This window comes from Dromiciops gliroides, chromosome 3, assembly GCF_019393635.1.
Source record: "Dromiciops gliroides isolate mDroGli1 chromosome 3, mDroGli1.pri, whole genome shotgun sequence".
Classification (NCBI taxonomy): domain Eukaryota; kingdom Metazoa; phylum Chordata; class Mammalia; order Microbiotheria; family Microbiotheriidae; genus Dromiciops; species Dromiciops gliroides.
In genome coordinates this window covers 560,783,009-560,809,612 of record NC_057863.1, presented here as the reverse complement: position 1 = coordinate 560,809,612, position 26,604 = coordinate 560,783,009, and the positions used below count along the sequence as shown (strand labels likewise).

General features: G+C 42.2%; 1 protein-coding gene across 7 annotated transcripts in view; it reads left to right on the top strand.

The window, feature by feature from the left end:
* The window catches only part of SYTL2 (synaptotagmin like 2), a 151,429-nt gene that overhangs the window by 2,385 nt on the left and 122,440 nt on the right, over positions 1-26,604 (top strand). The window contains exon 1 of one of the 7 annotated variants that reach the window (XM_043992533.1): positions 6,629-6,752. The exons of the other annotated variants lie outside the window; for them this stretch is intronic. The gene's annotated coding sequence lies outside the window, so the exon portion shown is untranslated. Of the gene's footprint in view, positions 1-6,628; positions 6,753-26,604 lie in introns of those variants that run through there. 7 annotated transcript variants of the gene reach the window in all.

The following is a 26,604-nucleotide window of genomic DNA, read 5'->3' as shown; positions in this document are numbered from 1 at the left end:
GCAAAGGCTGGCCTGAACGGGGCTGAGTGAGTTTTGAGAGTTCCTAGTGTTGCCTGGAGTTTACTGGTGATAGACTTTCTGGCTATCCAGATAGTTTTCCAAGTGCAGCATGTACGGACTCGTCTGGTTTTTATTACAAGAGATAATATGATTTAATGTTGTCCCTACTTCCTTCCTAGGCAGGAGAAGAGAAAAATCAGATGGTCTTGTTTGACTGGAAAGTTTGTCTCTGCATTTTAGTTTTTCCTTGCATTTTCCACTTCATATTGCACAATAATTGAGCTCCCCACCTCCCTTGAAAAGTCATGCTAAGCCTAGGATAATTAAGAGAGTGAATAGAGTCAGAAAGACCTGGATTTAAATCGAACTTCTGACCCTAGTTCTATGATCATGAGCAAGTAACAATCTCTTTCATAGCCTTAGTTTCATCCCCTTTAAAATGGGGATGCTAATCCCTCTAACATTTACCTCATGGGGTAGATGCGGAGACTAAATGAGATGATGTATGTAATGAACATTGCAAACCTTAAACCACTACATTATATACTTACATATACATATAGTTTAACAACTGGTTCTTCAGGTGGGAAAATGTGCACTCAACACTTTCTCAAGTCTAGATGACAAAATATTAAATCAAGCCCTTATATGTAGTTTGCCATTTTCCAAGCTTTAAATGCTCACATTGAAAATCACCTCCTTAGAGTTGGTTTCCACATGCCCTTGGGTACCAGAAAACAAAGACTTAAATAAAACAGCCCCTGACTTGAGGAATTCTTCTAGTTAGAAGAATTGTATTTTGATGGAGGAGGGCACTACTAGATGGGGATGGGGGTAGAAGAAGGAGGAATCAGGAAAGGCTTCATGCCAAAGGTGGCATGAGCTGAGTTTTGAAGGAATCAAGGGATTCTAAAAAGCAATGGTCAGGAGTGAGTGCAGCATGGAGAGGGATGATAGGAATGTGGTGTATAAGGAACAGTGAGAAGTCTTCTATGGCTGAACCACAGGTAGTGGGGAGGGGAATAATATGTAACAAGGTTGGAAAGGTTAATTTGAGGACATGTTGTGAAGGTATTTAAAAATCAGTTTATTTAAGATATACCTTTTTTCCTTCCTTCCTTCCTTCCTTCCTTCCTTCCTTCCTTCCTTCCTTTCTTTCTTTCTTTCTTTCTTTCTTTCTTTCTTTCTTTCTTTCTTTCTTTCTTTCTTTCTTTCTTTCTTTCTTTCTTTCTTTCTTTCTTTTTTCCTTCCTTCCTTCCTTCCTTCCTTCCTTCCTCCCTCCCTCCCTCCCTCCCTCCCTCCCTCCCTCCCTCCCTTCCTTCCTTCCTTCCTTCCTTCCTTCCTTCCTTCCTTCCTTCCTTCCTTCCTTTCAAGGCATTTGGGGTTAAGTGACTTGCCCAGGGTCACACAGCTAGTAAGTGTCAAGTGTCTGAGGCTGGATTTGAACTCAGGTCCTCCTGAATCCAGGGCCAGTGCTCTATCCACTGCGCCACCCAGCTGCCCCTAGGATATATCTTAAAGGTTAAGCTGGCACTAAGACTTTTGGGACTCCCTGTATTTAATACGAAAAGAAATAGGGAGCCATTGGAGTTTATTGAGAAGGGAAATGACAAGGTCCAAACTGCATTTTGGGAAAATTACTTTGGTAGCCATGTGGCAGATGAATTGGAATGGAGACTTGAAGCAGGGAAACCAGTTAGCAAGCTATTGTAATAGGGAAGTACAGAGGCATACAGAGAGAGGCTGAACTGGAGTGGTGGTCCTGTGAATGAGAGAGAGGGATTAATATAAGAGAAGTTATGGAAATGAATCAACAGACTTGGAAACTGATTGGATATGTGGGGTGAAATCAAGACTGGGACCTTGGTGACTGGAAGGGGAGTGGTATCCTTGACAGAAAAAAATGGAAGTTTGGGCTCAATTTGGGGGCAAGATAATGAGTTATGTTTTAGACACAATTTGAGTTGCCTGTGGGTTAACCAGTTTGAAATGATGAATGCCAAATGGTAGACACATGACTGAAACCCAAGGAAGAAACTAGGGGTGGATTCATGGATCTGGAAATGCTCTGCACATAGAGATTAAACCCATGGAGAAATGATGAGGTCACCAAGTAAGTGAGAAGAGAAGAGAAAGCCCAGGACAGGGCCTGTGAGTACATCCAAAATCATTGGGTATAATATGAATGATGAACCAGCAAATGCGACTGGGGTGTGGTCATACAAGTAGGAAGAGAACTGAGGGAGCAATGTCAAGAAAACCTATAGAAGAGAGAGTGTCCAGGAGGAAAAGTTGGTCAGAAGAGCATCAGAAAGGTCAATAAGGACTAGAAATGAGAGCCACTCCTCAGATCTGGCCAAATAAGAAAATAGAACTAATTTAGGAGGGAGCAGTCTTAGCTGAGTGATGAGGATGAAAACCAGATTGCAGAGGGTTGGAAAATGAGTAAGAAGAGAGGAAATGAAATCAGTGATTATAGGCAGTTTTTCCAGGAGGTTGCCTGTGAAAGGGAAGAGTGATATAGTACAATAGCTAGAACTGGTGGTAGGTTCTATGGAGGAGAGGAGAGGGAGACTCTAGCATATTTGTAGGGATTATGTGGGAACCAGTACATAGGGAAGAGATTTAAAAATTGGTTATGGGGGATCCTGCTGGAGAAGATGGAAAAGGGTGGGATCAAGAGTCAAGGAAAAGCATTGCTTCGTCAGAGGCAAGGGTAGAGGAGAAGAGAGTGGGGGGGCTAATGTTAAGGAATCTTGAGATATAAAGAAAGGGGGAAGAGGAATCTTGTGGTGACTGGCCTTTATTTGCTCAATAGAATATAAGGAGAGGGCCACAGTTGAGAATCTGGATGGCTTGAAGAATAAAAAAAGATTTGGGCAGCTAGGTTTCACAGTGGATAAAGCACCGGCCCTGGATTCAGGAGAACCTGAGTTCAAATCCGGCCTTAGACACTTGACATTTACTAGCTGTGTGACCCTGGGCAAGTCACTTGACCCCAATTGCCTCTCTCTCTCTCACACACACACACACACACACACACACACACACACACACACACACACACACACAGAATAAAAAGATTTGGAACAGCCACTGTGAGGAGTGAGATAACATATCGACTTGGTAGGAGTAATGGGATAGCCTTGTCTCAGTGAAGGCCCAATTTGGATTAGATAACAAATGTGTAGTGGGACTTGTTGGTCATTACACTCGTTATTTCATTTGGTCTGCATGCTGTGATTCTTTGATATTTCCCTATTTCCGTGGATGGCTTCTCCATCCTTATGGTCACAACCTTAGAGTCATCTTAGACTCTTCCTACTTCCTCGTCCCACATATTTTATCAGTGACCAAGTCTTATAAATTCTCCCTCCATCTCCCCTCTCTGTCTCCTTCTTTACCCTCACACTTTAGTTTAGGCCTTTGCTGCTTTTCACCTGGACTACTGTAGGAGTTTTCTTCTGTAAGTGTTCTCCCTACTTAAGTCTCCCTTCTATAGTCCATCCTCTGTAGAACTGCACTGGCCCATGTAATCTTCCTAGAGCACAGGTCTAATTCTATTATTGCCCTACTTAAAAATCTTCAATGGCTCCCTGTTCCCTCTAGAATTAAATACAGTCTGGCTCCAGGCTGCCTTTCCAGACATTTCCCATTATTCCTCTTTAGGCACGCCATGGCCCAGCTGAACTGGTCTACTTGCTGGTCTCCAACTCAGCATTCCATATCTCCTTGCCCAGGCACTGTGCCCACAGCCTACATGCTTGAAAAGCATTCCCTGTCTTGCTTCTTAGTACCCTTAGTTTCTCTTTAGGGTCAACTAAAGGCTACTTCTCACAAGTAGTTTTGCTGGTTTTCCTAGTTGTTAGTATTCTTTCATTCTTTTGATTATCTCACACTTTTTCCACCGGATGTTGTGTCCCAGTAGAAAGTAACATCTTTGAGGACAGAGAAATTTGTATTTGTATCCCCAGAACTAGCCCAGGGCCCCATACATAGGAAGCACTTAGTACTACCTGAATGAAGGAATGACCAAATGACCTCTGAAGGTCATTTGGACCTTCTAGCTCCAAAGATATGAATCTATGGTCTTATGCTCAAGTGAAGACTGGAAATCAGAGTCATTGGAAATCGTACCCACACTGATGAAATTCTAAAGTATAAACCTCCTTAGAGAGTAACTAAGATGAGAAAGGAGGAAAAAACCAAAGGAATTCATACTGGGAAGTGATGGGTTAAGTATAACTATGTCAGGAAAAATCTGGTGGTTACAGTAAACCACCAACTGGTGTAATAATGCTAGAGCTGAAAGTCAATGCCAGACTAGAAGTATGACCTGAGAAAACTGGCTGACAAGTAGAGCTCCCCTTACACTTAGCTTCATTTAAGGCCCCATGAAAGTCCAGTTTGGAGCGTCAGGCTGGATCCAGTGGAACAAATCTAACAGAATAAAGAAAGGAGGTGGAAATTCATGGAGAGGGTATCATGATGTGGTCTTGGAGGCAGGAAAGATCTGAGTTCATAATGTCATTTCTGGCACTTCTTGGGATGGACAAGTCGCATAACTTTTCTGAGGATCCGTTTTCTTTTTTGTAAAAAACAAGGAGAATAAATACAGAAATGTGATTAATGAGATTATACATATATAACCTATATCAGATTGCTTGCTGTCTTGGGGAGGGGAGAGGGAAGGGAGGGAGAAAAATTTGGAACTCAAGATCTAATAAAAACAAATGTTGAAAACTATCTTTACATGTAACTGGGAAAAAATACTATTAAGGGGTAGCAAGGTGGCACAGTGGATAAAGCACTGGCCCTGGATTGAGGAGGACCTGAGTTCAAATGTGGCCTCAGACACTTTACACTTACTAACTGTATGACCCTGGGCAAGTCACTTAACCCCAATTGCCTCCTCCAAACCGCCCCCCCCAAACCAAACAAACCAAAAAAAATACTATTAAGATTGAAAAAATAAAATAAGTAAAATGAGGAGAATAAGATAATGATATATACCTTGAAGGGCTATTGTGAAGGTTAATAAGATGATATATTTAAGACACTTCCACAGATATGTTAAAGTCAGCTGTGAGCATTATGATATTTGTTGTTGTTGTTGAGTTGGTCTAGTCATGTCCGACTCTTTGTAACACCTTTTTAGAGGTTTTCCTGCCAAGAACACTGGAGCCATTTGCCATTTCCTTCTCTGGCTCATTTTACAGGTCACATAGCTGGTAGGTATCTTGAGGTCAGATTTGAACTCAGGAAGCTGGGTTTTCCTGATTCCAAGCCTGGTGCTCTATCTACTGTCACACCTAGCTTCTATTTTGCTATGTAAGGATCTTTAAAATCCCATTTTTTGCATAGTCATCTCAGAGTTCTTTCTATATGATTGAATTTTGTTTTTTTGCTTTTGTTCCGTATCTCTCCTCCCAACCCTCAAGTCCTTTTGAAGTGGTATTAATGCTAACCTTGTTAGACTGCTTGAGACCCTATTCTTAGAGGAAAGGACCAATTTGCTATCTAGTACTAAAGAGCCAAGCAGTCTGACATTATAATTGTAGGTCATGAAGTCGGAGCTGTATTTAGGCACCAGGGCGTCCAGACACTGGAATGATGTGAGATTCTAAAGAGAGTTTGGTCTGTTTGGGATACTATAGGATGTTCTGTCTATGGAAATAAATACTTCTGGGTTACTGTGATCTGCTATACCTTCACTCATTTTTAGCCAAGAAGGAGGGGGCGGGAAAGAGGTTCATAGCTTTAGAACTGAAAAGGATCTTGGAGATCATCTTAATCAACTCCTTCATTTTATGGATGAGGAACTGATCCTGAGAAGTTGTTACTAAACAAGTTTGTATAGGCAGGTAAGAGACCAGGATTTGAATAGCTAAGGCCTAGAATTTTGGGTGTACATTTTCCACTAAATTCTTGGACTCGACACCTGGTCCTTAGTGTGCTATTATAGTTTGTTGTTATTCAGTCATTTCAGTTGTGTCCAACCCTTTGTGTGACCCCATTTGGGTTTTGCTTGGTAAAGATACTGGAGTGCTTTGCCATTTCTTTCTCTGGTGGATACAGTGGATATATTTTGTTAGGCAATCAGAGGTTAAGTGACTTACCTCTCTCATAGCTAGGAAGTGTCTGAGGCTGGATTTGAACCCAGGTCTTCCTGACTCCAGACCCAGTGAGCCACCAGCTGCCGATGCTATTGTTAGGAAATTGGGTTTTGTTTGTTTGTTTGTTTTTTTGTTTTGTTTTGCGGGGCAATGAGGGTTAAGTGACTTGCCCAGGGTCACTCAGCTAGTAAGTATCAAGTGTCTGAGGTCGGATTTGAACTCAGGTCCTCCTGAAGCCAGGGCTGGTGCTTTATCCACTGTGCCACCTAGCTGCCCCTGTTAGTAAATATTTAACTCTGCCATTCAGTCGCTTTGCAGTTTATACTGAGCCTAGGGATTTCAGCTGTCATGGTGACACAAAATTTACTCTATAAATACAGTAATACAAAAATAACAATAATAGTGCTTCACATTTATTGTTCATTTTTCACCTTACAAAGTTCTTTCTTCACAGCCAACCTTCCCTCACCTGCTGGTGAGGCAGGGAGTCCTACTTCTATAATACTGTAAAAGATGCTCTCTTCAGGAGCAGATCACAGCCCCCTCTCACACCTTATCAGACAGTCTCTTGAATTGTTCTACCACCAGAATGAATCCTCAACTCTCTGTTAAGGCTCTCCAGACTTAACTCCTCAGGTGAGTCCGTTGTCAGGCTTCTACTCCCAGCCTCTTCAGCTCTGTAGGATTTGCCAAAGTTTTCATTTGACTGGAATAGCTTTCAACAAGGGTCTGGGTTATCCTTTGATCCACTGGTTGTTATACCATGAACCCATCGGGTCCTGTGCTAGGTGCCCGGCATAAAGAAACATTCAGTGGGAGAGAATTGAGGCAGGGAGGCTGAATTGGGAGATTATTGCAATAGTGTTGGTGAGGGATAATGAGAGGCTGAAGATCCAAGGTGCTCACTGTGTGAGCAGAGAAAAAGGAGTAATGGGAGAGATGTTGGGGAGAAGTGACAACACTGAAAGCTGAATGGATATTTGAGTGTGTGAGAAGAAAGACTTGAGGATATCAAGCTTTATCACCCTTCTCTGTGTCTTTGCACAGGCTGCTCCCCCACTCCTGGCATGCCCTCCCTCCTTAGCTCACCCACTTAGGATTATTTGTTTCCTTTCAGATGCAGGTCAAGGACCAACTTCTACATAAAGCCTTTCCTCATCCCCCTGGTAGTCTCCTGTCTGAACTGTGGCACATAACAGGCCACAAATAAATGCTTTATGTATCCATAGGAAACTTCTAAGCTAATTCACATGACCCACATAAGGCTAATGCAGGTATTTTTTGAAAATACCCATTTAGGGAATATGACCTTGGACATAGCCCCCTGGGCCTCAGTTTTCTCATTTGTATAATGAAAGAGTTGGCCTAGAGAGCCATTTGAAGTCTCACATAGGCAACTACAGCACTGGCCCTTTAAGTGGGAAGACCCGAGATCAAATCCAAGCTCAGATGCTTACTAACTGTGTGACCCTGGGCAAGTCACTTAATTTCTGGCTAACTCAGTTGGGAGGATAACATGAGACAGTGTTTTTAAAGAACTTTGTGAACCCTAAAACATTATATAATATTATATAATTATGGCATAATTATATAATATTATGTAATATTCTATCTCTAGATCTATGAGCAATGGATGATTAAAATGTAATGATCAGTTGGGCTCCACTTTCCTGTATAGCAGGCTACTTACATCTTCAGTCTTCATAGTCATTTCCGTGCAAGGGTCTATAAGGATAGGTGGAAATGACCTAGGCATGGTTAGTGATGACATCAGGCTTGGGGTCAGCAAGATCTCTGGTGACTTCTGTCCATCCTTGACCCCATCTTTGTTTTTCAAAGCTCACCCAGTCCTATCCAACTTCCGGCAGTTCACCTTCCCATTCCTCCCTTGAGTACATCTAGTAATCATAATAGAACACAGTTACAAACTCCTGGTGATTAGCCCCAGGCCACTGTGAGCTCTGCTGCTCCCACCGTCCTTTGCCTCTCCGGAAGGAACAGTTCTGACTACTGTTCTACTTTCCATCACCTTTTCTCTATGTACCTGGCTCCGAATCTGGGGGATCAGGGTCACTTTTTATTTATATGAGGAGATATTCAACTGTCACATATGTGTCTATTTACACTCGACTGTGCCCTCAATGTATGTCAATCTTTAAATAAGCTGCCTAGCTCCTACCATGACCCGAAGCTCAAGGTCTGAGAAAGCCTGGGATTGAGTCAGTGCACACTTAAAAACTTTTTAAAAAAAGTTCATGGAGAGGCAACAATGATTTTATTTCTTGTTCCTAGTTGTGGGTATTATAAGGGAAAATCTATCTGCACAATAACTTTAACAATGAGGCTAAAATTTATACAGTAATTTTTGAGGCCCTGGATGGGCCTCAGTTTCCCCTTCTGTAAAGTGAGCAGGAGTGGATCAGCAGTTCTCTTCTAGCTCTGCTTTTCTAGGAGTCTGTATTGGTTCCCCTGGACCACATGGTGCTAAGCAGACCTGGCAGCTTTCCCCTCCTTGTTAACGATGCCAGCTGAGTATGCTGCTGTGGTTATGGGTGGGAGGGGTTGAAGAATGGAGGTGTGGGGGGGAGGTGATCTGCTCAGTCTGGCCTCCCACTACATCAACCCTACAATTCTAAGTGTTGCTGGCCCTTAGTCATTCATTCCTTTCTGGCAGAAGCTGGGTCAATGCTTTTGTCCTCTGTGAGCAATTGTTATCAAAATTTTAAAGTATAGGGTGAGACTTTTAAATTATAGGAGTATGGAGTAGGATGGAAGTCAGCGGTTTGGGGTATCTTTTTCTTTTCTTGTATTTCACAGAGTGAGATGCTCTTCTGGATGATTTTTCCAGTATGAAGACATTGAAAAATCCTGTAGGGATAGGAGGTCTTTGGCTCCCAAGAGTCTACTGTTGGTAATGTGCTAGGCCTGAGGGTTGAACATTTAGGCTTGAGGTTAGAACATGAACTGATGACATGATAACTGGAGTATATGCCTTCATTCTTCCCACTCCCTGGATACTAGACAAGATGGGGGTCAGCCTTAGGAAGTGAGCATCTGACTTTGGGAAGGAAGAAGAAATCCTTTTTATCTCGGCTAATTTTGGAAGGCCAAGCCTAGCTCCTGGTCACCACCATGGAAGAGGACCCAGGTGGCTGAATCGGTTCTAGGACCCACTTGGGTGTGGGTATTTTCTTGGTTACTCTACACAGAATTTCTGGTTTGGCCTAACGAGACTGGCCGGTAAAGTAGCAAGGTCACTGGAACTGGAATTAGCAGACCTGTGTTTGAATCCTGGCTCTGTCAAAGAGGGATAGTAACATTTGTACTGGGTAACTAGGTGGCAAAATGGATAGAGCACAGGGCTTGGAACCAGGAAGACACATATTCCTGAGTTCAGATCTGACCTCAGACACTTACTGGCCGTGTAACCCTGGGAAAGTCACTTTACCTTGTTTGCCTCAGTTTCCTCATCTGTAAAATGAGTTGGAGATAGAAATGGCAAACCACTCCAGGATCTTTGACAAGAAAATCCTAAATGGTGTCATGAACAGTTGAATACAACTGAAACAACTCGACACCCAAATGGTTGTACCACTTCAGAGGATTGAGAGGAAAGTGCTTTTTAAGCCTTAAAGAGCTATATAAATTTGAGATTTTATTGTGTTGGTGGTGTCTATAATATATGATAATAACTACTTTACTTTTTATAGCAATTAAATGGTTACATTATCTTAATCCTTGCAACACCATTGGAGCCCAAGATGTTGCAGGGCCCACTTTTTATTAATCAGAAGGACAGTGTTAATGGAGATTCGACTTTGCAAGAAGTTATTGCATCCCTTTAGAAAAAGCACTGGCTGGCTGTCCCCCATGCCTGTCTCTCTGTCTCTGTCTGTCTGTCTCTCTCAGGAGCCCTAGCTGAAAGCTCAGCTCAATCATTACTTTCTCAGTGGGGCCTTTCAGTGATCCCACTCAGCTGCTAGTGCATACGTTCCTCCAAGTTACCTGATATTTACTTTGTGTAGCATATTATCTAAGGCACTATCCTGGATCCCCCTTTCACTGACAAGTCCCCAGAGCATGCTGCTATATATCCCTTATGGGCGATGATTATCAGTCATACAGCAAATACCCCCTTTTCCAAAGTGATATAGTTGATACAAAACACTCCCCACCCAACACACTTTCCCATGAGTACATACAAAATCTGAGGGAAAATAGGATTCATAAGTGGCAAAGAGTAACAGCTCCTGGAAATATTTTTTTTCTGGTGTCCACAAGATGTTCCCCTTAGGTATAGTATAGCATTTCTTCCGGACTCTTCATAGACCCTTGAATTTATTTTTTTTTAATCTTATCTAGTCTTTTTTTGGCTCCTGATACAGGAGCTGTAAGATATTTCTGAGATACTGCTAGGAATCTGTAGAAAAAGTCTAAATTGTCTTGACCCTTTGAAGTTCATAAGGCCTCTCTAGCTGAGGTTGGGGGAAAGAATGAAGAGGTTGAGACTGAGGCTTGAGGGGGCCCTGCACCTCTCTCCTCTTGATAAAATAGATGGCAAAGTGGTTAGAGCTTTGGGGTTGAAGTCAGGAAGACTCCTTTTCCTGAGTTCAAATCCAGCCTGGGGGGGGGCGGGGCAGCTAGGTGGCACAGTGGATAAAGCACCGGCCCTCGATTCAGGAGGACCTGAGTTCAAATCCGGCCTCAGACCTTTGACACTTACTAGCTGTGTGACCTTGGGCAAGTCGCTTAACCCTCATTGCCCAGCAAAAACAAAAACAAAACAAAACAAAACAAATCCAGCCTCGGGCACTTAATAATTGTGTGACCCTGCTCAAGTCACTTAACCCTGTTTGCCTCATTTTCCTCATCTGTGAAAGGAGCTGAAGAAGGAAATGCCAAACCATATCTTTACCAAGAAAACCCCACATGGACTCACAGAGAGTCTGACACAACTATACAACAAAAAGTCTCTCACTCGTATCAGATTGCTTGCTGTCTTGGGGAGGGGGGGGGAGGGAGGGAGGGAGAAAAATTTGAAATTAGAAATCTTATAAAAACAAATGTTGAAAACTATCTCTACATGTAACTGGAAAATAATAAAATACTTTTATGGGGAAAAAAAAGAAAAAGCACTGGCTCTAGAGTTCAAATCCAAAATCTGATGCTTGCTCCCTTGTGTAACCTTTGACAAGTCACAACTTCTGTGACCCTCAGTTTCCTCAGATATAATATGGAGATGGCCTCTGAGAGTCCTTCCAGCTCTCGATCTACGATTCTCTGATCATACAGCATATTACTGGAGATTTTGAAGTTGGATGGGATCTTAGATCATAGACCACAGACTTTACTTTAGAGATGAGCAAACAGATGTTACTTTCCTGAAGTCACACAAACAGTAAGTAGCAGAGTTAGTTTTTGAACCAGGGTTATTGTTGCTGTTCAGTCGAGTCTGACTCTATATGACCCCGTGGGCCATATTGTCCATGGGATTTTCCTGGCAAAGTTACTGGATGGTTTGCCATTTACTTCTCCGGTGGATTAAGGCAAACAGAGGTTAAGTGACTTGTCCAGGGTCACACAACTAGTAAATGTCTGAGGCCTAATTTGAAATCTTCATGACTCCAGCCCCAGTATTCTATTCATTGAGCTACCTAACTTGCCTCTTTGAGGTCAGATATTTCAACTATAAATTCAGCATTCCTTTCACTCTACCACAGTATTTCCCTTGTGCAGCTCCCAGAAAACCAGTTCTTCCTCTTCTTTGTGTGTCAGCTTCAGCCAGAATTAGTTGCTGGGAAAAGAATGAAAAATTAACTTTTTTTCTTAACTCTTGAAATTTTTCCTGATGACAGTTCTTTTCTCTTAATTACCAGCCTAATTTAAAAGCAAAACAGCCTCAACTGCCATGACCTGCAAGAACAAAAACCTAAACAAACAGAAAATCACTCTCTGAACTCAGGTCCCCTGATTGGGGGGCCAGAGATCACCCAGAGACAAGTTGCAGGGTGGCTGAGAATGTGAATTCCTTTTGACTTGAAGATGACAGTCTCTGCAGTGATCCAAGATAAGGGAGTAGTTTTATAGCTTTTTCTGTGGTCTTCTCAAGTTCATAGACCTCCTTTTGAGTCACTGGGAGTTTGACCTCAGGAAAAAAATGGGGGACTTGGTCTGTTTTTGAAAGGCATTGCATAATGTGGCTAATTAACCGGGAAGTCAATTAACCTCAGTTTTGTTATTGTATCAGATGAGATGGAGTACAAATCAAGCTGGTGCTGTTCATTGTAAAACTTGCTCAAGGCTTCTACTTAACAAAGCTGGGGAGGGCCTGAATGACTTCCTAAATCAGGTTCTTCCACCTTCCTGTGGCACCTATCTCCCAAAGTTGTTGTGAAGAGCAAATGAGATAATAATTGTAAACCTCAGCATCAGTGCCTGGCACATAGTAAGTGAAATATAAATATTAGCTATTATTATTATTGGGTAGCTAGGTGGTGTAATGGATAGAGGAACGGTCCTGAAGTCAGAAGGCTCATCTTCCTGTGTTCAAATTTGGTCTCAGACATGTACTAGCTTTGTGACCTTGGGCAAGTCACTTGACTCTTTGCCTCAATTTCCTCATCTATAAAATGAACAGGAAAAAATGGCAAAGCACTCCAGTATCTTTTCCAAGAAAACTCCAAATGGAATGATGAAGAATCTGACACAACTGAACAATGTTATTATTAATAATAATATTAATATATCAAAAGACTTATAACTGGAAGGAGCTTCATCATTTAGTTCCCTCATGTTACAGGGAAGGAAGTAGAGGCCCAGTGAGGTAAGTAGCTTGCCTCAAGTTGCACAGTTAATAAGTTGAAGAGCTACTTTTGAAAGTCTGAAGCATTTATATATAGCTTTATGTTGCAATAATTTGTTTTTTAAGTATTTTTATTGGTATCTTTTTAAAAATATCCTGGTCATTTCCAAATTGGCATCTTCCTGCTCCCCTACCCAGGAAGCTATCCCTTGTGACAATGAGGGAATCTGATAGTATATGCAGCGTTCCACACCCGTAGTCCCCCACCTCTTCAAAGAAGGTAGATTTTCTCATCTTGTCTTTGGGGTAAAAAACATGGTCATGGTCATTTGGTGTCCTTATTTGCACACCTGCTTTATGCCCAGACCTTCCAATGCCAAACACAGAGCTCTCTCTACTGCCCTGGATTGGAAGAGCCTTAGCTGATTAGTTAGTTAGCCACAGAAGAAGAAAGGCAGATGTGTGGAGTGGTTAGTGCACTGGACTTGGAGTCAGGAAGACCCAGCATCAGTTCCAGCTTCTGGCCCTTACTAGCTGTGGATCCATGAGCAAGTACTCAGTCGTTCTTAATATTAGTGTCCCTTTCTTACTGAACAACATAATGGCACTCTCCAACTATGTTTCTTTGGCTTCTGTAGCAATTCCCATGAGAGGAACTTGAGATCATGTGCTGCCTATCTGAAGGCAAACCCTTCAGACTCCAGTGATGAGATACATTGCATGCATCTCATGCGTATCTTCAACATTCTTTGCAGCTAAACTGTGACCCCTCTCCCTCCCCTCTCCTCACCCCCAAGCCCTGTGCAGAATCCTGAAGAGACTACTTGTTGAATCCCATTGATGTTCCTCACCCTGCCTGTCAAGGCTCTTCATCATCTAGATGACCTTACTTATTCTACCTCATCTTGACTACTTCCCCAATATGGTCAAAGGGGCTAGTCAGGGATGATGCATCTTCACCTTTCTCATCTTTTAAAGGATCATAGGATTTAGAACTACAAAGGCTTATCTAGTCTGACACTCTTTATTTTACAGGTGAGAAAACTGAGGCAAAGTTAGATGACTTGCCCAGGGTCAGTGCACTGGGAGCCAGCATTTATAAAGCAATGTAAGCAAAGCACTTTAAATTGATTATCGCATTTGATCCTCACAACAGCTCTGTGAAGTAGGCACTGGTGTTATCTTCTCATTTTATACACACACACACACATATGGAAACTGAGGCAGAAATATTAAGGTACTTGCCTATGGTCACAGTTAGTAGGTATGCATGAAGCAGGATTTGAACTCTAGTGCTTTTGATTCCAACTTGAGCATGTTTTCTCCATCCTACCTCTTGTACGTTTACTAAGTCTTTCTAGGACATTTGACATTGCAGGGTTCCCAGTTCAGACAGCTGAAATTTGAACCCTGCAACTCTAAATCTTCATTCATATTATCTAGTGTCCCCGGAATGCCCTCTTCCTCTCTTCCTTATTCCTCCTCAAATGATGGCCATCCTTCAAAGGTCAGCTGAAGCTCATTGTCTCTGAAAAGCTTTCCCTGACTCATGTAACCCGGCGTTTATCACCTCCAAACTCCCATGACACTTTATGCCTGTAATTGAATTTTTCATCATTATCCAGCTTGTCTGATGTCATGTGTTCGCATGTCTTGGTCTTGTCTCTTGAACTAGACTGTTAAGTTCCTTGAGGGTAATATACATGTGCTTCTTTATCCCCCACCACACCTAGCACAGTGTAGCAGATGCTCTGCTAATAACAAATTGATTGAAATGGGATTAGGAAATGGGACTGATGGGAATTCATAGAAATGAACAACTTTAGAAAAAAAATTCACTGTGTTCCATTCTGCAATTTCTCACTTTTAGATGGGCCATCCTATATATAGAACTATTATTGCCTAGCCCGAACACAGCACTTCAGCAGGCTCATTTATTAGCTGAAGAAGAGATCTCAAAGTGGTCTCTCATAAGTCTTTAAGTATGTACTTAAAAAGCCATCATAATATTGGTGATGGAGCTTGTTATCTTTCTCCCCAAACCCTGACTCTCCCCTTGACTTTGCTATTTCTTTTGGCAGCACCACCTGCCCTGGCTGTTGTGTTAGAAGCCTTGGTGTCAGCTTGGGACTTCCTGCTCCCTCATCTCTCATGTCCAATCCATTAATCTAGGTCTATAGAATGTCTTACTGCAATGTTTCTTGCATCTACCCATCCCCTCCTTTTCTCTTGCCATTACTACTACCCTAGTTCAGGCATTCATCTCTCTATATTATTATAGTGACTTCTTAAAACGCTTTCACTCCTCCACTCTCTACTCCAAATCATCCTTTTTACCCCTAGCAAACTTATCTTGGCTATACTACTGTGCACATATGTATCCATATTGTGAGAAAATAACAATAATAATCGATTTCTTGGGGGACCCAGGGATCAGTTCTTTCTCCAACCAACTCCAGAAAGTACATATATCTGTGTGTGTGTGTGTGTGTGTGTGTGTGTGTGTGTGTGTGTGTGTAAGAGAGAGAGAGAGAGAGAGAGAGGGAGAGAGATTCCTTTGCTCAAAACACTGAAGTGACTTCTTGTTTCTAGTGTTCAAATGAAATGTCTGTAAATCAGCATAGTCTCTGGAATATTGTAGGTGCTTAATAGGTATGTACCTGCACCCACTGACCCATTTATTTATTAGGCACTTGCTGTGTTTCAGAGACCATGCTGTTTGATATACATGCATCTCATATTTGAGGTCTCCATCTCTAGTTGTCCTGATATCTATCTTGCTACTGGACCCAGATGTCTCTGGAGGAGAGAGTAAGGCTGGTGACTTTGCACAGCCCTGCCTCACTTAAATCCAATTCACTGCAAGTCATGATATCACCCTGAGGTCATGGTCCTCTTCAAAAATGAAGGACAGGGGCAGCTAGGTGGCACAGTGGATAGAGCACTGGCCCTGGAGTCAGGAGGACCTGAGTTCAAATCCGGCCTCAGACACTTAACACTAGCTGTGTGACCCTAGGCAAGTCACTTAACCCCAATTGCCTCACCAAAACCCCCCCAAAAAAGTAAAAAAGGACAAACAACAACTTCATCTTGTGGAAATTTATTTGATTTGGGACCCTACCTTTGGGCTGAGATTAGAAAACTTTAGGCCCTCAGGGTCTCTTCTATGTGGGACGGTGCTGGTGCCCCTCCCCCTCTGCTTCAGCTGAGCCAAAAAGCCCTGTGGGCTGTATAAGATGCCAGGTCAGACAGCTGGAGGAGGGATCCCCAGCTCCCTCCGCCCTGAGTGGATCTACCGAGAGATCCCGGCTCGTCCAGGCCGGGCTCTGGCATAGCCAGTGCTGAGGGTCCCAGGCGAGTAGCAGGGGCACAGGCCCCTGGAGCCCTGGTGTGGTACTCACGAGATACCTGAGCGTCCCCCTCCCCGCCCAGCCACAGCCCTGGCTGGCAGATTAGCTTAGGTGTGTATGGGGGGCACAAAAAGCCCCGAGATTTGAGTGGAGAGAGAAGAGATATATATAGATCTGGGAGTTAGACTGGGACTGACAAGATTAGAAGAAGGGTGGGGGGAGGAGACTGACAAGATTAGAACAGAGAGAGAGACTGGTGGAACAAGATTAAGGGGGGGTGGATGAGATTAAGGGAGCAGAAAGGCTGGAGCACTAAGAGACTGGCGGGGGGAGGGGGAGAAGGGAAAAAGCTAAGAGGAGCAACGGAGAGGGCCAGAAGATTAAAAGGTTGGAGAGGAAATGGACAGAAAAGTGGGCTACAATGCAGGGGAATGGAGACTATAGATGCTGGAAAAGAGGCAGAAGAATAGAGAGGAAAGTTATTATTACAATTAATAGCAGTCAGATAGCCAGTTAGTCCACAGTCCCCAGATTAGTCCTCCAGTCAGATAGTCCCCCCAAATCAGGCCCAACTATTTAAAATATTTCTACAATTCAATACACAAATTAAATATCAAGTAAGTCTGTACTCCTCTACAATCCAGTGGCCCCCCTTCCTTTCAAGCCTATTCTATACAGTTCCATTCTAGTTTACTCTACCATCTACTCGGTATCGGTGTTAAAGAGGACTAGCACCTCTGGTGTGAGGGCTTGCCAAGCCCTCTTCAGGGCTGCTCAGCTACCTTTGGTGTCTGCCCAGCACTCAAGTCTCCCCAGGTGGACTGGGAGGATGAGAACAGTTTGTTCCAGCGGCCATGAAGGTGACTGAAGCAGGTAATGTGGAGCACTTAGAGCTTAGCCAGCCAGGCACCGAAGACACCAAGGGGCATCTACTGCATCCAGTGCCGTTGCCAATCGTTATGACTTTTGTCTTGCCCCTGGACTTTAGATGACTGGAAGAGACGTGAGGCTGACAACTTTCTGGAACTCTACATGATTTAAATCCAACTCACTTAGAGTGAAGATGTCACCTGTAATGTCATTGGTCCTCTTTGAAAATGAAGAATGGGTGGGGCAGCTAGGTGGCCCAGCGAATAAAGCACCAACCCTGGATTCAGGAGGACCTGAGTTCAAATTTGGCCTCAAACACTTGACACTTACTAGCTGTGTGACCCTGGGCAAGTCACTTAACCCTCATTGCCCTGCAAAGAAAAAAAGAAAAGAAAAGAAAATGAAGGACAAACAGCAACAAGAACTCTATCCTCTTGTCAGAGAGGAGCATATGCCACACTCCCATTTTTGCTCTATGTTTTGCCATCTTCATGCTTTTGCTGAGTCTATTCTGAGTGCCTAGAAGTGCCTTTCTTTCCCTCTATCTATTGAACTATTGCTTATTCTCTAAAAGCTAAAACTGAAAATCAAGGCCCATATAGTTTCCAAACTATGTTAGCTTCTCTCCTAGATGCTGCCTAACTTGAATGCCACCTCCTCCTTGAAGCATTCCCCTGATGCCCATGATTTGGTAATGATCTTCCTCCTGGAGCCTCCCAGAAACTTGGTTTTGTGCATTGTTATGTTTTTTACAATTAACTGAGGATGGATCCTACCCCCTGTCCCCAAGCATAGGGTTTGTGTTTTCTAAACTTCATGGCTATCTCACATCCTAGCATGTTGTTTTATACATAAAATTATTGAACTGCATCTTTGAGCAGCTAGCTGTTCTTTGTCCACAGTGGCTAGACAAGAGGTGGGAAAGTGGTTGTTTCCTAATAGTCTTCAAGTATGGTATTGAAGAATTGTTTTCATGTTGGTAAGCAGCAGCAGCTGTTCTCTCGGTCCACAGCTGGTGAGGTGAGGGGGAACAGGAGGCAGGATTTGGGAGAGACATTAGGAAAGGCTTTTGACTATAAAAATTGTGACAGACTCTTCCAAAAAGAAACTGTGGGATTTTTCACCTCTGGAGATGTCAAGAAAAGAGTAGATAAGCAAGCATCTTGCTGGAATTTTATAAGGAAACTCTTGAAAGGACAGTGTCTTTTTTGTATATTAATGTAAATAGTGTATTTATTTATTCATTCGACAAACATTTTTGAATACCTGCTATAAGAAGCTCTGTATATTTTCTTAAAGTCCCATTTTAAATTTTGCATTGATAAGTTGTTATTTGATGCTACTGACCACCTTTACCACATAAACTACCAGCAGATTAGATTCTCTGAAACAGTTCAACAAAATAATATTGGCACCTGACACATGCACATGTGACACCTTGTACTAAAGCCTGACTTCCACAAAATTTGGCAGCTAGTGAAATGATATATTCACCAAAGTCCAGTAATAACCATGATGAGACATAGGTGGCTGGCCCCACATCCTCAAAGGCTAGGCCAGTGGAGTGTCAATGTAGCCACATGCTTTTGAAATTATCACATTTGTTTGTTTGTTTGTTTTGGTTTTGGTTTTTTGGTGAGGCAATTGGGGTTAAGTGATTTGCCCAGGGTCACACGGCTAGTAAGTGTTAAGTGTCTTGAGGGCTGGATTTGAACTCAGGTCCTCCTGAATCCAGAGCTGGTCCTTTATCCACTGTGGCCACCTACCTGCCCCTATCACATTGTTTTTTTAAAGGAAGGGTCATGTGCTTTACGTTTAATAAGTTAATGTCAATATGGTCCATTGTATTTTAACTGATTTTGGTTGCTGTTTTATATTTTGTTTTCTATTGTTGTTTGTTATTGTTATTAAGTCGTTTTAGTTATGTATAACTTTTTGTGACCCATTTGGGGTTTTTCTTGGCAAAGATACTGGAGGGGTTTGCAATCTCCTTCTCCAACTAATTTTTTTTTTTGGGGTGAGGCAATTGGGGTTAAGTGACTTGCCCAGGGTCATACAGCTAGTAAGTGTTAAGTGTCTGAGGTCGGATTTGAACTCAGGTCCTCCTGACTCCAGGGCCAGTGCTCTATCCACTGCGCCACCTAGCTGCCCCTCTCCAACTCATTTTTACAGAAAAGGAACTGAGGCAAACAGGGTTAAATGACTTGCCTAGGATCACACAGCTACTAAGTGTCCAGGGTCTGATTAAATACTCACAAAGCTGAGCCTTCCTGATTTCAAGCCCAGGGCTCTATCCACTGTGCTCTGTGTATATCATTCTTTTCTGATTCTGCTTTCTGCAATTCTGATTCTAGTTTTTTGAAGATTGGCATTTTAAATTCTCTTACCATTATCTTCCTTAAAACCAATCTTCAAATCCAGTTTGGTCTTCTGGATTGGAATATTCCTCAGATTGGTTCTAGGGCTTTTGGTGATCTGCTGTAGAAAAAAAAGCTTTATAGGACTCTTTTTTCCTCCTTCCTTCCCCGCCCCCAACAAGCCCTCCAGTCCTGAGGATTTTTCTAATCCACTGAATAGTACATTGTATTTTTTTTTTTTACATTTATTACAATCCAACTAGACATGATGTGCTTGTACCAGGCACTGGGGAGATACCAAAGTAAGCCCACGGTCCCTGGTCATCTGAAGTGTACTGCAGGAGATAAGGCAATACATAGATAACTGAAACACTGATTAGAATATGAGAATTTTGGAAGAGCCTTGTGCTGAGCCTGACTCCCCACAAAAATCTGCAGCCTACTGAAACGATATGTTCACCAGTGTCCAGTATATATAGGGGTGGCTGGCCCCACGTTCTAAAAAGCTGTGCGAGTGATTGTAAAGTCTTGCAGTTTGAAAAGCTCAGGTCCAGGTCAGGTGATAGACTGTGTTTTTCTACCAAGGACCTCTGAGCTAAATGCAATGAGAATATCAGAGAATCAGACCGGCATGTAATGATTTTGGGGAATGTAACAGTTATCTGAGCATGTACTGATATATAGCATGGTTGTACGCTCTTGGGGGAAGGAATGCCCACACCAATTAAATCATGAATCATTTACAGTTTTTAAGACATCAAGGGAAAATCTTGTACATTTTCCATTGTGTACTGGATAGAACGTTGGATGTAGAATGAGAGGACCTGAATTTAAGTCTTAACCATGTTACCTACAGCCTTTGTGACCTTGGGTAAGTCAGCTAATCTCTGAGCCTTGGGTTTTCCTGTCTATAAAACAGAGATAACATTTGCACTGCCTACATCAGGGTTGCTAGAGGAGGGTGCTTTGTCAGCCTTAAATGACTATTGCTAACAACAATAATATATACATTGTAGAATATCTTCTGAATCACTCTTTATAGTCCAGATGGCTATAACTGCTATAAGTGCCCTGATTTGTGTGTTTTTCTGTTCTTTGGAACTAGGTTTTGACTTCTAATGTTAACGCCCTGTCCTGGTCCCCTTGATGTTAGTGATTACCTTCAATTTTTCCCTGTGTAAATCTGTGATTACTTCTCATTAGTTCTATATATATCTTGTGTTGGCCCATATTCGTCCATATGCTGTATACCATTAGAATATGAGCTTTTTGAATGCAAAGACCATGTTTTTGTCTTTTTTTATTGTGCTTAGCACAGTGCCTGGCACAAGATGGTATTTAATAAATGCATATGACTTGTCTTGAATGTGCCACCATAATCTTCATAATCATATCAGGATGAGATCTTAGAAAATCATGAAGAGGTACAACAAAAGATGGAACTTGTTGTTTTAGAACTGGATTTGGGGACACGTTCCAGGGCCAGATCAGCCTTCTCTCCGTGTATCCATCCAACTGGCATTATAACTCAGCCAAATATCTGTTCTTGGAGACACCCATGGTGTAAAGTATTTCTGGGTGGGGGGGGGAGGGGATCATGCCACATCCAGAATAAATATGGTTCCAAACAACTGTTTCCTGAGACAAGATTTAGAAACAAGTCAGCTGCAATGCAGGACTTACCCTAAAAGCAAATATTTTTTCCTAGTAAAGAAAATAAATACATAGTCCTGCCCAAGATTCAAACACTTGCTCACTGCTTGGAGAGATAAATATGCTTTCTGAGAGTCTGCTTTCCATACAAAATTACATTTCTCCAGAACTGGGAGTGATTGCCATCTCTGAGAATTTAAAACCGATTGTCATGTGGAAGAAGATTCAGCTTGTTCTTCTTGGTCCCCATAGGATAGAACTTGGGAGCCATAGGTGGAATTTATAGGGGGATGAATTTCTGCTCAATATAATGAAGAACTTTCCAACATTTTGTTGTTGTTCATTTGTTTTAGTCATGTCCACTCTTTGTGACTCTATTTTTGGGGTTTTTCTTGTAAAGATCCTGGAGTAGCTTGCCATTTCCTTCTCTGATTCATTTTACAGATAAGGGAAACCGAGGCAAACAGGGTTAAGTGACTTGCCCAGGATCACACAGCTAGTAAGTGTCTGGGATTGGATTTGAACTCAGGTCTTTCTGACGCTAGGCCTGGTACTCTATTCTAAACCATGCCACCTAGCTGGCCCTCCTAATAATTCAGAGTTGTTTCATAAGTAGAAGGAACTGATGGCAGGAGGTTGTGGACTCCTTTTTCAGATATAGTCTTTCAGTACTAGAGAAAATGATCAGGAAAATTAAGGAGTGTGGTGGGGGGGGTGCGGGGGGAGATTCTCAATCACATCTAGGCTGGACTAGAGGACTCTGAGATTCCTTCTAATTCAGGTTCTGTGATGCTCTGGGACACAAGACAGAATTTTACCTTTGAGACTTAGGGGAAACATAGACTTGTTTCTTGAGGTTGGAATCTATGAATGTGCATTTTTGTACCTGAATTTAGTGTAGGTCTCTTATCCTTCCTTTTTAGTTTCCTTCTCCCTCTTTGGCTGTCATTGCTACCCCTATTTTTTCCTATCCTCTATTGTTGCCCACAAACCCAACACCCTTTGCTTTAATTACTATAATTAGGAAAGTTGGCCATCCATTGCATGATACTTTGACTCCACAGAAGAAAGCTGCCCAGTGATTATAATAATTTCTTTTAATTAATTTTGTTCAATGATCAAATATTATTTTTTCTCCTTCCCACCTTCAACAGCCCTGAAAAAAAAAGAAGGAAAGAAAACCCTTGTAAGAGATAGTCAGAGTTAAACAAAACAATTTCATATTGGCTGTGTCCAACAATGTGTATCTCATTTTAGTGCCTCTCTTTCAGGAAGTGGGTAGCATTCATTGTCATTGGTCCTTTGTAATTTTGTTTGGTCATTGTTGATCAAGGTTTAAAGTTTTTTGAAATTTTTCATTTTGACAATGTTATAATAGAAATCATTTTCCTGGTTCTGCCTCACTTAATCTTCTCAGGTTTCTCTGAAACTTATCTTCTTACAGCACAATAATATTCTATCACATTCATATGGACATTCTTATGTTCTAATTTGCTTAGCCATTCCCCCCAGTTGATGGGTACCCCCTTAGTCTCTAGTTCTTTGCTACCACAAAAAAAGCTGCTTTAAATATTTTTGTACATGTAAGACCTTTCTTCTTTCTTTAATCTCCTTGGGGGATTAGGCCTAGTACATTAATTCTTAAATGGCTCCTCTCTAGAAGGGACAGAAACTTATTATAGGACAGGTCTCCATTTCAGCACTAGAAGGGGGAGACCACGTGATGTAATGGAAGACCAGAAGAACCTGGTTTTGCTTTGAATCTTTGCCCTGCTTTGTGCTTGCTGTGTGTCCTGGAAGAGGCAGGGATGTATAATGGAAAGGAATTGGATTTCAAGACCTAGGGTTCATAGCTCACCTCTGAAATATCCTGCCTATGTGACCCTAGGCAAGTCACGTAACCTCTCAATACCCAGACAACTCTCTAAGAGTCTTAAGTTGTAGAAAAAAGGTCCATCTGCATAGTTAGAGGAAGTTCCTCACTGGCATCTCCCTACAATGATGATATCACAAGCCTGTTTTTAAAAATCCCAACAACAATAAAAAACCCCAACAAATTCCAGAGTACCTATCTCCATAGGATTCTAGTTGGCACAGTGGAGAGAGTGTTGTCCCTGGAGTCAGGAAGACCTGAATTCAAATCTGCCCTCAGACGCAAGCTGTGTGATCCTGGGCTAGGTTCACAAATATTCAGTTCTTGGCTTGTTTGTTGTGTTTCAGGGGAGAGCAAAGAGGCTTACTAATCTCTTAGTCTTTTGTTGAGGTAGGAGTCTGAGACAAGTCCAACTGCCTTTTGGTTGTCTTTGCAAAAGAACTGGGGCAAAAGAAGGCACAATATAGGGTTGAGATGTGACTTCCTGCACTTTGTGAAAATGGAAGCTGATTATTACAAAATGGCATTGCTCCTGTCCAGAAATGGAGAATACAGGACCCTCTTCCTTCTACCACCGTATTAAGAAGACTGACCCAGATAGACTTATAATTTGGCTTGGAAAGGCCACTCAACTGAGATTAATGAGAGAACCAAAAGGGAACCTTGTTCTCCTGACCTTATCTGAAGTTTTATCTTTGAGAGGCATGTAGGGTAGAAAAAAAGAACGTGGGGGCAGCTAGGTGGCTCAGTGGATAAAGCAGCAGCCCTGGATTTAGGAGGACCTGAGTTCAAATCCGGTCTCAGACAGTTGACACTTACTAACTGTGTGACCCTGGGCAAGTCACTGAAACCCTCATTGCCCCGCAAAAAAAAAAAAACCCAAACCAAAAAAACAAAACTGTAGACTTGTTTGGAGTCAGAAACCTGAGCTTATGGAAAAGTTCCACCATTTATAAGCTGTATGACTTCATGCCTCTGAGCTTCAACTCTCTCATCTGTAATATATGGGGATAATAACACTTGTACTTCTTCCCTTTACCCATTGTTATGTGGGTCAAATGAGAGAATGTATAGCAAGTGTTTTGTAATCATAAAGGGCTATTATGAGTGTAAGTTGGTCATTATTACCACCACCACCCTTTAGGCAAGTATTGTAATTAAGATTTTTTTTTTCCTTTGGCTAAGTACAAGAAATTTCCTTACATAGTAGGTGCTGGATTTTGAGAGCACCTGAATGGTGTGACTGCCCTGATGCTGCCTCCATTCAGATGACTTAATGGAGAAAATTACTATTCAATCCAGTCAAAATACTGGACATTGTTTAATTGTGGTTGGACTAAATCCAGTAGTGTCTGTGATACCTACTGAAGGAAGATATCGACTTTCTTCATTTGAGGACTGGAAGCAATTGTCTAAGCATCTGCTCCCCACAGAAAGCAGGAGATGGGGTTGGTGCTTTCTCTTAGGGGATCAAGACTCTATAGTTGTGATCATCAGGTTGTTACTGGTGACCAGAGATTGAATCTGCCATTGAAAACTTGAACACAGGGCAGCGAGGTGGCACAGTGGATAGAGCACTGGCCCTGGATTCAGGAGGACCTGAGTTCAAATGCAGCCTCAGACACTTGGCACTTACTAGCTGTGTGACACTGAACTCTCATTACCCCACCAAAAAAACAAAAAACAAAAAAACAAAACTTGAACACAGGATTGCTATTCCTGAGTGCAGTCAAGGGTGTAGAGTCTTAGGAAGGGCCGTGCTAAATGTTTGCTGTAGGTGAGGTCTCCTGGGTATTATTGATAGAATTATAATCAGCCAGATGCTAATTTCCACAGTTCTCCTGGGCAGAATCCCACTTGGCAGAGGCTAGAGCAAGGGAGAGGGAAGAGGGGAATCCTGGAAACAACTGTGCCCTCTGACCAATGGGAATTTGATGACTAGGACATGGACAAGGCTCTGCATCTGCCAGGTAAAGAAGCAAAGCTAGTTATTTGAGCACCAGGACAAAGATAGATTTTTTTTTTCAAATGACACAAGATTTATTAGATTCACTGATTCATTAGCTTACGGGTGTTTATGGGTAGAAAGTGATGTTGAGAAGAGTGCCTTGTAATGTGTTAAACACTATCCGGGTGCTCTGGTGAGGACAGGAGGAAGGTATAAACAAGTTGATGATCCTGGTACAAGAGATCCAAGGAGAGGGAGATCACTCCTTGGAGGAGGTTATAAGGGGTGGCTTTCTGGAAGACAGAAGATAGGATGCTTGAGCTCAGCCTTAAAGGATGGGAAGAGTTTGCTGGGAGGTATTTATTTGCCAGGCACTGGGGGACAATGGTTGTCAAAAAGGTCCTTGCTTTTGGAGGCAGAAGAGAGTGGAGCAAGTTCCAAGAATGATAGTGTGTAGTCCAGTTTAGCCATGCCATCATACTGAGAAGATTTATTTTCACTTGGGAAAAAAATGGCAACTCTGATGAGTGCTGTTAACATTTATTAAGGGTCAGACAGTTCAGTCTGAGTTTTTTATTTTAGTTATTTAACTATTGCTATGTCATTTTGATTCTCTTTAGAATTTCAAAAACGTTTCTCCTTAGGTTGTTTGAAGGGCAGACTGAATTCTTTAGTCCAAATTTGGTTAGCACTTAGCACATTTGCCTACCAGGTTTGGGGGTGGTACACATTGAGGTCACCTTTCTTCCATTGTGATTTTAGCATCAAATGGGTGTGGGTGTTCATTTGGCCTGGAAACTCTTCTTACCTCCCACTTAGTTTTTTCCTACCCAAAGGCCTGCCTTGATTTATTCATGTGAGTCATAATATACAAATAAGATAAAATCTGTGTTTCTTACCCAAGCAATGGCCATTGTTGGTAGGTATTGTAATGTTTGTAACCAAAGTGATTTCTAATACCTAAAATGAGATTATAGACCTGGAAGGGACCCGAGAAATTACGTGTTCCTCTTCGACCCATTGCCGTCTTATAGATGAAGAAACCAAGATCCCGGCTGAAGATCAGAGTTAAGTGGCAGAATTCTAACCCAGCTTCTCTCATTCTAAATCCATTTCTCCCTCCCACCCACCCTTACTGAATTTTGTTATATGCTCAGTGTCTACGCTGGCAGTTCATTTTTTGACATACCAGCTGGTAACACCTCTCTTTCAACAACTCTGTGAGGCATGTAGAGCATATACTCAAATACCTACTTTATACACGAGGAAGCTGAGCTCAGAGACCCTGGTGCTCTTTCCACACTTCAGTGATGCCTCTGGTTATAGAGGAATTTGATAAAAGCTCATTTGTTTAATTAGGATGATGAGAACATCTTTTCTCTACTGATTCCATGTTGGATGGATTCCTATGTTGGAATTATGGGAAGACATGGTCATTAATGAGATGGGCAGGCATGGTTGGGTTTCAGTCTGCGTTATTGAACATATGAGGTCATAGATCTCAGCCTATATTTTCACGGTCTTTAGAAGCTTCTGTTTTAGAGGAATAATAGGATTACTTGGCTCAGCAGTGAGGGGAGGGGGAAGAAATATGTTTTTAACACATTAAACCTGACTTTCTTACCTCCACTCTTA